This window comes from Gigantopelta aegis, chromosome 1, assembly GCF_016097555.1.
Source record: "Gigantopelta aegis isolate Gae_Host chromosome 1, Gae_host_genome, whole genome shotgun sequence".
Taxonomy (NCBI): Eukaryota; Metazoa; Mollusca; class Gastropoda; order Neomphalida; family Peltospiridae; genus Gigantopelta; species Gigantopelta aegis.
Window position 1 is genome coordinate 4,149,358 of NC_054699.1, and position 12,151 is coordinate 4,161,508.

Here is a 12,151-nt window from a genome sequence, read left to right on the forward strand (position 1 = left end):
AATGAATTGGCAAATGAAGTAATAGAGGGTGGTAAATATGGTGTACAAATTCTACCTAACTTAAATCAGTTATTTTTGCTCCTTTTTGCAGATGATATAGTTTTGTTATCAATTACCCCTGGTGGACTGCAAACGCAAATTAATAATTTGAAGAAATCTGCTGATAGACTTTGTCTGACTGTGAATTTAGATAAGACTAATATCGTTGTTTTTAGAAATGGTGGGTACCTTTCTGCTAGAGAAAAATGGAAATATGGAAACCTTGAAATCAAAGTTGTAAATAGTTATAAATACCTTGGTATGAATTTCACTACGAAACTTAGTAGAAATTTGGCATTACAACGTACTCTGTCAAAAGCAAAAGGAGCTGTTATTCAAATTATAAGATCATTATATAAATTGGGTTCATTTAATAGTAAAATATTTTTTAAACTGTTTGACTGTCAAGTTATGCCTATGTTAACATACTCATCAGAAGTATGGGGCCTTTCCAGTCTTCCTGAAATTGAAAAGGTACATTTATTTTCATGTAAACGTTATTTATGTGTTCCCTCACAAACCCCAAATCTAATGGTGTATTCTGAGACTGGTCGTTATCCCCTTTACATTATAACCATTATTAAAGCTGTTAAATATTGGACACGTCTGTTACAGCTATTTCTTCTAGGCTATCTAAACAAACATACTTAATGCTTTATAATTTTTGTTGCAAAAGTAAAAATAATTGGGCAAGTCAGTTGGAAAATATTTTATGCCGTAGTGGCTTTGGCTATGCCTGGCTATTTCAAGAAATTGGTGATGTTACAATATTTTTTAAAAACTTTAAAACTTAGACTAACAGACGTATATTTACAAGAATGGTTAACAGATATTATAAATAGTGATAGATATGAAATATATAGATCTTTTAAATCAACTATACTTTTAGAAAAACATTTGGATTGGAATATACATCATTTTAGAAATGCACTCGCAAGATTTAGATTAGGCTATATAATTATTAACACTCGTAGAAATAGATACAGACATGACTTGCCCAAACAGTGTCACTATTGTGATGACATATTGGAAGATGAATTCCATTTTTTCTTTATATGTCCGTTATATAGGGATTTAAGAATAAAATATCTGTCTCCAAAATACAGGTGTCATCCCAATAGATTAAAAATGATAATTTTATTAAATACAGAATGTCATACACAGAAGTGGAATTTAAGTAAATTTATTTGTGAAGCACTTAGAATTCGGGAAGTATTCTGTAATAGTTAATTCAAGTCATTTGGTTAGTATGCATAGATATTATGATTGATCTTCATATTTCATATGTATGTGTTGATGTCTGCGCTACTCTTCTTGTAACAGGGTGGTCAACCCTAACAATGAAATAAATAAATAAATAAATAAATAAATATCATTAGTAGCTCAAAACATTGAAAAATATAAATGTAAATTATACTCAGCAAAATGAATTAAAAGGCCAATACCCAATTTGACAAAACATCGTAACGTAAATCTACGACAAAACCACAATTCTTATTACTATTGGCCAATTTGACAAAACATCGTAACGTAAATCTACGAAAAACCCACAATTCTTATTACTGTTATAGTACAATAAATATACGTGTAGCTAGAAATAGACATAATACATTCCTTTTCGTCCTTAAAATGCTCCATCTTCCGCAATATTGTAAATTTCTCCGTGAAATAGATTCCAAACACGTGTAACTGTATACTCAATATACCTGCTAATCGCAGGCGTAAACTTACCATGTTTTGTGAAACTGGCCCCTGTAAACTTTTTAGTAGGTTTTATTTGGAATTAAGTGTTGTAACATGTTTTATAAGTTTTGATCACGGATCATTTCTAAATGTTTGAGCATATTTTAACCATGGCAGTGAAACAAAATGCAAATTTTGTAGTCTTTGTAGAACCAAAAGCAAATCTATTTTATACCATAAAGATAAATTCTACTGACTCTTAATTCATTTTGTTGAGTATATTTTCGTACATACCAAATTAAATTAACAGAATACTAGGGCTAATACAGACGCAAGGCAGTCAGAAGCACATAGGATATATACAAAATATTCTAAACAAGAAAATGGATTTAATGAGCATTTTAGTTGTTAAAAAAGCTAAATATCTTAGTTGGAAACATCTTACAATGACATAAATAGTTTCTGTTTAAAGTCACATACCCTAGTTTAGATGAACCGGTGAAAAGGGACACTAAATTTCGTTAATGTAAAAACCTGTAACACATGTGGTTAAAGTTACAATAGAGTGAAACAAAGAGTCATTGACGCAGAAACGGAGATATATCGTTAAAATAAGACTAGAGTTCGTCTCTATAACCGTTACTTCACAGATATATACGTGCGTTTTTTTAGAATTATGAGAAAACCCAAACATGTTTTGTGGCCACAAACAAACACAAACACTTTTGATGTACGGAAATGGATAATCTAAACAATACAATATACGTAATGTCTGAGTGCAACGATAAATACGCCGTAGTGTTAAAATACAACAACTAGGGTGTGTCCCTTTAAAGGAGACCGGACACCAAAAGACATGTAGTGTGTAATGGATTAAGTTAGCGTTAAAGACCGCATTACTCTAACGCCTGGCTCGCTGCGAGGCACCGGTCAGCTGAGCGTCTTAGGTTTGGGGTAAAAACAGAAGTGGGCGGGATTATGCATAGATCTGAACGAAAGCGAGGCAATACGTCATCGGTGAGAGTTACCAAGCAATACCGGTACACGTGTTGATTCTTTGGTTGTGCCTTTTAGTCGTCTTTTTTTTTTTTCTCCAGGTTTATCGGAAATTTAATTTACAAGATAATTAGTGTTATTATATATTGTCGACGTAATTATATGATGCACCCGCACCCAGTTAATGGCCCAGCACGTACTCTAATAAGGAGCTGAACAAAAGAATATCAGCTCCGAGTACAAAAATTGCACTGCACCCAGGGAATGGCTGAACAAAAGAATATCAGCCTACCCTACCTAAACCCCGATGGGCAACCTAGGGAGACACCACAGCAACACCTAGGTCTAATTAACGAGCTACTCTCGATATACTAAAGTCAAAACTTATACTAGCTCTACTACCCTTTACAGTTTAGACTGACCATTCAAAAATTCGCGCCAAAATTCCTTCAAATCAAAACTGCGCACCTTTTCTCTTTGGCATATTAACTGCTCCATTCAAAATTGCATAGCACCACCACCCACCCCCGCCTGCTACCGATCCCGGTCGGACTGCTCATGCTCCCTTGCACCTGCCAGTGCAGGCGGTCCCCCCCCCCCCCCCCCCCCAAACTTTCTGTCTTGGACGAAAGAGCTTGCTCCGCAAGCACTTGCGCCCACGACAGGCGTGCGCTACAACAGCTTGCTCTGAATGTGCACGTTAAACCCTATGACATGACACATATGATGGTTAACTGCGCAGTGTTTAACTGCAACAGTAACAGCAATACATCCCAAGAAACGGCCAACATCATGGTTTCGATTTCCAAAAAAACGAAAGTTGTTTTAAAACATGGACGCATTATTGTCGTCGAACGGACTTTACACCAACTAAATACAGCAGGTTATAGTACATTTACAAGGTGAAAATTAAAACAAGTATGTACTTAAGATATACATTAAATAAAGGTATTGCAATTTTTTCACATACGAATATTTAAACTTCACATTTATTTACCTATAATTACCAAATTAATTTTCACCGACAGCCCATAACGACTCCATACTAACGTCTCTTTATCTAGTTGGTTTGTTAACCTTATAACAAAACACCTTCAAAACGTGAATTATTACATTGGTTAACAATGTTTATAGTCAGTTCAGTATGTTGTCATTAAAATTAAAACACTTTGGCAGGAACAACATATGTACTGTGGCCAGAAGGAATGATGGTTAATTAGTTTTAAAGCTAATGTCGATTATTAAAGCATAATAAAATTGTACTTTTCAATGCTTTCTGTATATCATATTAAAAATACTCTACACCAAATAATTATTTTAATACCCTGGGTTTCTGCCAGAGGGTGCGGAGGGTAAACTTATATGTATGTACTAAAAAATCTCAGAAGTTAATATATATATATATATATATATATATATATATATATATATATATATATATAATGTTTTATTTTTTCGATAGATTATAGTAACATAATTGCTGTTTAAAATTTTATAAAAGTGCATGAAATAAAATGTTCATTAAAAAAAACATTTCAAACCTATAACCACCGAATATACTCCTTTGAATATTACAGGCCCATAGCAACGACTTGGGGGGTGGGGTGGGGTGGGGTGTGTCACTGACGGACCGGGTATAAACTCTACATCAGATTTTGGTTACAATGGCAAAAATTAATGTCATAAAGAAAAAGCCCCCCCCCCCCCCCCCCCCCCCCCCCACACACACACACACCCAGTTCTTACGGGCCTGATTTATTACGTACCCTCAAATTATTTTCTGGTACCTTTGGCAGAGGTTGAAACAATTGGTCGTCTAATTTGCGACTGTTACCATAAAATAATATAATTAATCATTTTTGGCATCTAGCAATTTAAAGCAAAATTAACAATAGTTACCACATGGAATAAGCATCATATATTATTTTGTTTTACCTGTAATATATTTTACCTGTAATATATTTTCATCAGGACTTCCTTCTTCCTCCATGAATGATTAAAGAAAATAACACTGGATATATTGTATTTATTTTTATTTTATTCCAATATATAACAAATGTGTTTTATGTCAGTATGTGGAGCAAACTATCTGAAACAGTTGGTTTGAAATCATGATTACAAAATCCTAAAGATAAAAGGAACTGGTTCCTAATCTCACCCTCTACATATTATCTACATTTGTATAGGCCTGTAGGAACGATATTTGAAGGGGGGGGGGGGGGGGAGGAAGGGGAATACAGTCTCTAGTGAGGGATACAAACTAGATTTTTATCTTTATATCATCTTTATTTATGCAAAGTAGTGAAAACTTAAAACATACATTTTCATCCTAGAGTGTGTGATGGAGAACAAGCCCCTAGGCCCGCCCCTCCCCAGTTCCTACGGGTCTGTTGTAGTTTATATTAATAAATGCAAAGACTACATAATAATATTGTCGATAAGACATATTAGTTGTAAAGTGATTGTCAGCATGTGGCAACAGTATAATATTTTCCAACATTTCTGTGTTTCTGTACCCGGCTGTGGACAGTTTCGGCAGACTGGTAACACATTTTCTTAATAATTAAAATTACACGGTTTAACCAAACACGTTAAAACTTGGAGGGTAACTAGTTAAGAGAACAAAGTTTTTTGTTAAATTATTATATCTTGCTTTGGTGAGGAGGGGACGCTTTTTGCAAATTTGCGAAATCGGCCTATGGAATATCCACTGACGTGTCATATTTACATCTATGCTGAACAAGATTTATGATGAAATATTATTAAATTTTGTGTGCTTTTCGTCTAATTAGGTCCATTTGCTTCAGTTTACATTAAAAATGTCATACAAAATTATGTTTAAAAAATGCTTGTATGCTAGTCTATGGTCGTGTGGCTTCCTCGTCTTCGTCGACAGTTGATTCATCCGAATTTTCGTCTAAGACAACATTTCCAGGATTAGGGACAAAGTCTCTGATAAGTGGTTCAAACTGATACGGTTTGATGCCATTAGCACAAGCTGGACACAATTCTTCGTCACTCGAATTGCTAAGTTCGTCCATGTTGCTTGGTTTCATTCATTTATACTAAAACGCAAAAGAAACGCAGGTCCTGAAAATGCGAAAGAATTGCACTTCATCAACTGTGTTAAAGGACATGGCACACACCCACACCGCAGTCCCACCTGCTTTCTTACCTGTGTGACGTCACGAATTCTCAAAACACGTTGTTTGCACGTGCTGGATCATCGTATCATGAAATCCAGTGCAAACACACTCATTGAAATGCTTATAAAGCCTACAAAGATTTAATCGCATAACAGCATTTTAAAAATGCCGCGACTGACGCAAAGGGAGGGATCAAAGCCGGACAGACCCGTATGCTGTCCAGACAATTGGGGTCGAGTTCTGGATAGCAGCAGGACTCCGTAGGTCTACTCCCGGGACAGAAAACATTGGCTAACGTTTACTGATGGATTTTTGAATTTTACTCAAAAATCGAAAATCTGCACTCCCAAAAATTGTTCAGACCAATTGCACCTGGCTAATGACGTCATCAACAATCACGTCGTTCCCTTCTTTGCCGCTCACCCACGTGTGCTTTGCCAGGCCGCACACTGCCAGGGCAACACAGGCGTTGCTGGCTCAGCACAACATCCCCACGTTGCCGTGGCAGTTATCACCGGACAAAAATTATGCAGCTTTTAAAGGCATTCTTTCAACGGGCTTTTTGAAATATACTGACTTTGACAATGCTACAACATTTTGAACATGGACCCCCCACCCTACTTTATGACCTTTTCCAACACCAATGTGTGCCGAAATTTGGTGTAGCCCAAAATAAATGTTGAAATCTTCCAATCGACATATCCAATTTAATGAGAACCTGCGTTTCTTTTGCGTTTTATATTTATTCACATGCTCCATACCACAAAGGTTTAAATCATTTCTGGGGGTCTCCTCCATTGAATATTCTGGATAGCCAGATTACCTACTCCGGGACAGAAAATTTAACGGGATAATTTTGAATTTTACTCAAAAATCGAAAATAACTCCCAAAAATTTGACCAATTGCACCTGGCTAATCAGTACATCATTATATTTTAACTTTAGTTCAAAAATACTTTTAAAATTACGGGCTTTTTGAAATATAATACATTTAGTTTTTGCCTTGGAAATGGTAACACCAATCGACTCCGCCCACTTATATAAATTATTTATATCGTTCTGGAGATCTCTTTGAATATCTAAATAATTATTACCTAATCTCTAGAGCGCAGTATCGTCGGCAAAAAGGCCGACACTTAAATTAGTCCCCTGATTGGAGTCCCGAAATAGCACCGTAGCTAATGAATTAATAAAGACAGAAAAACGAGTTGGTGCCATCACTGAGCCCTGAGGTATACCATTCTCCAAGACATTTATAGGGGATAGGGTACCATTAAGGTTTACAGCAAATGTTCTATTGGTTAAAAACTGATTAATAAAATTAAACATTGCTCCTCTTATCCCCATCTGAAATATTTTTATTAACAGCCCGCGTCTCCAAACCATGTCATACGCCTTTTCAATATCCACAAACACACCAGCCACCTTCTGTCCCTTTCTGAAAGCATCTTTAATCTCAGACTGAAGACGAACAAGGTGGTCAGTGGTTGAGCGGTGTTTTCTAAAACCACTCTGGTAGACAGACAACTTATTGTTCAACTCCAGAAAGTGGCTAAGGCGATGGTTAACCATGTATTCCATGGTTTTGCAGACGCTAGATGTTAGTGATATTGGCCTATAATTGGTCGGGTCGGTTGGGTCCTTACCCGCCCTGTGGAGAGCAAACACTTCTGCATGCTTCCAACTTGGGGGGGGGGGGGGGGGGGGGGGGGGGGAGGATTCCTTCCGACCAGATCAAATAAAAAAGTTCCAGGAACAACTCAAGTGTTTCTGGAGGTAAATGTTTAAAAAAGATATAACTAAAATTATCTGGGCCTGGAGCTGTGCCCTTACGTTTACAGAAAGCATCGAGTAGTTCCTGGATTTTACCTGCTTGGTAGTTTCTTCAGTTTTCCTCTCATCGATGACGTCACGGGTCTAGATCATCAATTTCCGACAGTTTCCGGCAAACATCGGAGATCGGCGAAAAAAACACCCCAACCAAGACTGGCACGCTTAACTTAGTCAATATGGGGAGCGCGGTAGTTGCGAGTTGTGGTTTATGACGGCAAACAATTCATTACGCCGTATATATGATTTGGTGTCCGGTCTCCTTTAACAATGAGGATGCGAAACTGCGGCTTTAAATATAGTGTTTGGCACAGATACCGAAGGACATCGTATGCTCAACAAAATGAGTTACAAGCGCCAAGTTTTAATCATAGACGATTTTCTAAACGCCGTTTGAGTACGTTTTGATAAGTGATGCACGCAAAAATGGTGGCTGCAATGCTTTTTGGTATGTAAAACCAAAAATAAATGTGTTTTGTACCATATATAAAGTAAAATGCCCTAAATAGCTGTTGTCCCTTAATACATTTTGTTGAGTATAAAATACAAGCATAGTGAACGTGTCTGTCTTTCTATTCGGCTTTAATCTTACAGGGCGGGACGTAGCCCAGTGGTAGGGCGCTCGCTCGATGGGCGGGCGGTGTTGGATCGATCCCCGTCGGTGGGCCCATTGTGCTATTTCTCGTTCCAGCCAGTGTATCACGGCTGGTATATCAAAGGCTGTGGTATGTACTACCCTGTCTGTGGATGGTGCATATAAAAGATCCCTTGCTGCTAATCGAAAAGAGTAGCCCATGAAGTGGCGACAGCGGGTTTCCTCTCTCAATATTTGTGTGGTCCTTAACCACATGTATGACGCCATATAACCGAAAATAAAATGTGTTGAGTGCGTCGTTAAATAAAAAAAAAATTCCTTCTTTCTTTAATCCTACAGGACATTTGCAAATTCAAGAGCACCAAAACAACCCTCGTCCGCTATCTACCCTGGCACCAAAACAACCCTCGTCCGCTATCTACCCTGGCACCAAAACAACCCTCGTCCGCTATCTACCCTGGCACCAAAACCAACCCTCGTCCGCTATCTACCCTGGCACCAAAACCAACCCTCGTCCGCTATCTACCCTGGCACCAAAACCAACCCTCGTCCGCTATCTACCCTGGCACCAAAACCAACCCTCGTCCGCTATCTACCCTGGCACCAAAACAACCCTCGTCCGCTATCTACCCTGGCACCAAAACCAACCCTCGTCCGCTATCTACCCTGGCACCAAAACAACCCTCGTCCGCTATCTACCCTGGCACCAAAACCAACCCTCGTCCGCTATCTACCCTGGCACCAAAACAACCCTCGTCCGCTATCTACCCTGGCACCAAAACAACCCTCGTCCGCTATCTACTCTGGCACCAAAACAACCCTCGTCCGCTATCTACCCTGGCACCAAAACAACCCTCGCCCGCTATCTACCCTGGCACCAAAACCAACCCTCGCCCGCTATCTACCCTGGTCGGGCTGCTTGTACTCTCTTGCACATGCCAGCGCTGGCGACCCCCCCCCCCCCCCCCCCATCCGAAACCTTTTCCTGTCCTGGATGGATGACCTGGCGAAAGTTGACTCCTGCGCCCGTGACACGTGGCGTGTGCTACAACAGCTTGTTCTCAATGTGCACGTTAAAACCTATGATCTGACCTGACCTAACGTGCCTGGCATAACACGATTATGACAGTAGAACTGTAGTATGTAAAAAGCTCCGTACCTGGGATAAATAGAGAAGACAACATGGGTGGGCGTTAGATATTATTTATCTCACAATTAACGAGTTGTTTTAAAATGTATCTAATGAGCGAAAGCGAGTTTGATACGTTTTTAAACGAGTTGTGAGATAAATGGTATCTAACGGAAACGAATGTATTATTCTATTTCTTACATATCCTCAAAAACCAAAGTTTTAAGCAAATTTTAACATCTTTTTTAGACTAAAAGTTATTTACAGCCGTTGCACTTGTAGCTGACTTACGCGTCACAGACACGTGGTTGTTAGGTTAAATATACGTCACAGTGTAATCGAGTTCCATCGCGTTTTTTTTTTTTAATTGGACGTATGGCACTGGTGACCTGGTCATCAAAAATAACACATGATCTCACCAACGGGTGTAAGAAAACGTGTTTCATGTCTACAAGATAAACTATTAAATATCAAATGTATGTCAGTTATACATCAAATAATTTAGACGCAGTTTACACAAAAGCAGTTAACACACTATATTTAATAAATGAACCATTGAGGACTGGACGAGAAGGTTTGGTCAGTATCTGAGGGTGGGACGTAATCCAGCGATAGAGCTGATACGCTGTCGGTCTAGGATCGATCCCCGTTGGTGGACCCAGTGGGCTATGTCTCGTTCCAGCCAGTGCACCACGACTGATAAACACAAGTCCGTGGTATGTGCTATCCTATCTGTGGGATGATGCATATAAAAGATCCCTTGCTACTAATGGAACAAATTGCCTGTCCTCGACGGAGGAGCCGGCGAAATGACAGGCGTGTGCTACAAGAGTTTGTTCTGAATGTACATGTTAAAACCTATGACATGACCTAATGGAAAAAAATTGGAAAATGATTGACATCCAATAACCGATGATAAATAATTTAAATCAATGTGCTCTAGTGGTATCGTAAAAAAAAAGCCCCCAAACTTTTAACTTTAGTCAGTGTCCATTTCAGAGTTGCGAGATGGTCATTTAACAGTGGTTTCTTTTAGCCGAGGGTAGTCATTGACGAGAGTTAGCCGAGTGGAAAGCAGTGATATTCGTCAGTGATTTCCCAGGGGTATTCTTTTGTGTACGAATGTCATCGGTCACTATACCACTTGATATGACGCCGTGACCCTCTGAACGGCTTAAAACCAAGGTATTCTTGTTAAGCGCCAGTAGGTCAGTTCAGTTTCTTTTGAAGGGCCATAATATCAGTATTAAAGATACTGACCCTTAATGTAGAAGGGTTTTTGGCCATTAGAACTTACTTTTCTTTTCTTTCTTTATTTTAACCGTTAATTTACACATTATTTACAGCTTAAATTATCAATTTGGGAAATCTAATGTTTTATGTCGTTCCGGGGCAAGTCAGTGGCGTAGCTAGGTGGGGGGTGGGGGGGGGGGAGCATGCAACGCAAACAAACCTGTTTTTAACTGTATCAAATTTGATAAAATCATACATACATAGTTTGGGTTCCAACTGCCCCCCCCCCCCCCCCCCCCCCCCCTCCCCTAATGCTGGAGCCTGGAGCAAAACCCCAAATTCGTGCAAAAATTATAGAGATATTCAGGCAAAATGTGCTAACCTGAGACCTTTATACCATGTATTTCAGTCATTCTACCTTCAAAATCAGTTGTAATCTATGTAAACATGCGTAGTCACTCGATCGTTTGCAACCCTATATAGCCGCTTAGTAGTAATGCTAATATGAATAAATGTTGTTATCCAGATTCAGACATTTTCATTTAATTCGGGCAAAATCCAGCCCGTACGTACGCTTATGGCCCAGAGTAACCGAAAATGCATTTTTATTATAAAAAGAAAAGAAAAAAGGTATATGTTGTAGGTCACAGGTTTAGTATATATTGTATACATGCACATCAGAAACAAAGTGACTTTAGATTTAAGAAACCAAACAAAATGACACTCAACTTCTCAGTTACTAGGGTGAGATATTTGATACCCATGCGAAAGGACATCTGGGTTACCAGTCTATGCGAAGTTCGGGATATTTTCTATATCTGTATGTTAAAATGAAAGCCCAGCACGTGAATACTAGACAGAATACAAAGTTGAAGTTCCATTTGTTTAACCGTTAGAGCATATTGATTATTTGATCGTTGGCTACTGGATGTCAAACATTTGATAATTCTGACAGTTTTAGACGAAATTCGATATGTTTTTTCCCATTAGCGGCCAAAAATACAAATATACCATTGTCCACCAATGAGAATCGTTTTTATATTGTTGTACTTATGATGGTCGTTAATTCCACTTCTAGACCCCGTGGTAAATCGCTCGCTTGATGCGCCGTCGGTTTAGGATCGATCCCCGTCGGTGGGCCCATTGGACTATTTTTGGTTCCAGCCACTGCACCACGACTGCTGTATGTGCTATCATGTCTGGTAAATCGCTCGCTTGATGCGCCGTCGGTTTAGGATTGATCCCCGTCGGTGGGCCCATTGGACTATTTTTGGTTCCAGCCACTGCACCACGACTGCTGTATGTGCTATCATGTCTGGTAAATCGCTCGCTTGATGCGCCGTCGGTTTAGGATCGATGCCCGTCGGTGGGCCCATTGGACTATTTTTGGTTCCAGCCATTGCACCACGACTGCTGTATGTGCTATCATGTCTGGTAAAGTGCTCATTGATGCGCTGTCGGTTTAGGGTCGATCCCCGTCGGTGGGCCCATTGGACTATT